This window comes from Morus notabilis, unplaced genomic scaffold (genome assembly GCF_000414095.1).
Source record: "Morus notabilis unplaced genomic scaffold, ASM41409v2 Scaffold3, whole genome shotgun sequence".
Taxonomy (NCBI): domain Eukaryota; kingdom Viridiplantae; phylum Streptophyta; class Magnoliopsida; order Rosales; family Moraceae; genus Morus; species Morus notabilis.
Window position 1 is genome coordinate 373,280 of NW_010359918.1, and position 2,005 is coordinate 375,284.

The 2,005-nt window shown below is 29.9% G+C and overlaps 1 protein-coding gene across 1 annotated transcript in view; it reads right to left on the minus strand.

Annotated features, from left to right (window-relative positions):
- LOC21401982 (probable trehalose-phosphate phosphatase F) overlaps window positions 1-2,005 on the minus strand; it is a 5,722-nt gene extending 3,717 nt beyond the window's left edge. The window contains exon 1 of the mRNA XM_010095387.2: window positions 1,771-2,005. The gene's annotated coding sequence lies outside the window, so the exon portion shown is untranslated. The remainder of the gene's footprint in view (window positions 1-1,770) is intronic.

A 2,005-nucleotide genomic window follows, 5' to 3' on the forward strand; every position in this document is an offset into this window, starting at 1 on the left:
CTTTTATTAATATCGTATTATATTTCATTGTGTCACATTCATTACATGCGTTGATAGCTAAGTTTTCTAAAACGGAGACTGATTAATATTCTATTGGACAGAAATAAAAGACAAATTTTTCCACGTTGCCACGCTTAAGATTAAAAAAAAATGAACTTTGATATAACAGAATACCATGAACGCTATATATAAACATTTTAAAAAATCATAAAAACTAACCATAATCTTTTGTTTTAGTTTCTTAGGAGGAAAAAGAACTAGGGAATAGTACGAGTGTGCATAAAAATAGACTAGAGTGCCACAAGTGTCAATAAAAATAGACAAGTTTTAAGTTTCTATCAGAAAAAGAGGAAAAATAATAATAATGAAAGGGAAAATATCTGTCAAGATGGGAGGCCATATTCACATTAAATTGAACATTTAAGAAGAGTAGGCAATAGCATATATACAACCCATACGACATTAATTCCCAGGTCCCAACAAAACATACGTTTGTATGAAGACAACAAGTATATAAATCACATCATTTTCATTATCTCCACGTATGCTTCACATCACCCACTATGACATTTCTCATTTATATATGTTTATACTTTTGAGTCTATTTTTGTAAATTACAAAGAAAGATACATAGATGAAATATAAGTTGGATTTTCGTCTTGCCTGGTAGGCATATACTTAAATGCATATATATATATATATATATAATGTATATGTCGTCTATAAATGTTACACAGGTCATGATAACCAAATAAAATTATAAGAAAAGGTGTACCACACAAATAAAATGTAACTTATTTTGTGGGCCAAGAAAGACATACATTAAACTATAAAAAATATAGAAATAATAAGAGGAAAAAAAAAAAAAAAAAAAAAAAAAAAAAAACTACTCTTGTATTTAGATCTAAAACACCAGCCTCTCAAATTATTTGTTTTGCCATGGTGACAAGACACTACAACCACCAAACCAAACAGACATATATATGCTCGCTTAATTAGCCCATCCACACATACAATTATTTTTGCCCCAATAAGGGGGGAAAAAAACGGAAATTGGAAACTCAAAAGAACAAAAACTTTCTGGAACTTTATTAGATTTTCTCAAGAACCAAAAGTCAAGACTGACAGGAATTTATCTGCTGGAAGGAAACAGCCAACGTTAAAAATTGGCAACTAAAAAGGGCACTTTAGTGTATTACACTTTGAATGGCCTCATCAATTTTTTTGCCTCTTTTCCTTTTTTTTTTCTTTTTCTTTTTTTTCAACAACAGGTTAACATCAAAGAAGATGATTAAGACTTGGCTGCAAAATTCCCACATATTTTTCTCGGTTGAACCAACCGAACAAGCAAAAATTCTACCAAAAAACTGTTTAAAAAAAAAAAAAACTAATAGTACGTCAAGTCATTTTTCAGCTAGTACATATAATATTTACATTTAACACCCAAAAAAAGAAGTTAGATTTTTACTGCGAAATAGAAAAAGGGTATAAAAGCAAACAATGAAATAGAAAAGCGATTAATTTGAATAACAAGAGACCAAATACTTTTATGAGCGACAAAACAATCAGAGATCATATAATGCAATCGAAAATAAACTACACAAACCAATGAAAACTGAGCATTTTTTCATCAAAAAAAGAAAATAAAAGAAAGGAAGCATACGAAAGTAGTAGATCTTTAGAGTTTTAATTACATGAAAGGCAAATCCTTTTAACACAATTCTATATATAGGAATTTTGAACAAGAGAAAAGACAGAAATGGAGCTTACCTGAAATATTGGCGAGTGAGTTTTACTTTTCTTGTCAACCAAACAGGGAAATAAAGAAAAAAAAAAAGAGAGAGCTTTGACAATGCAGATTCCGAATCAAAAAAACTCGACGTGGAAAAGAAGAAAGCGGCGGAAGAAGTTTCAGAGGAAAGAGCCAATAATGAAGAACCGAATAAACAGAAAAAGAGAGAAGAAAAATGATGGAATAATTAAGCGAACGGAAAGTAGAGAATAT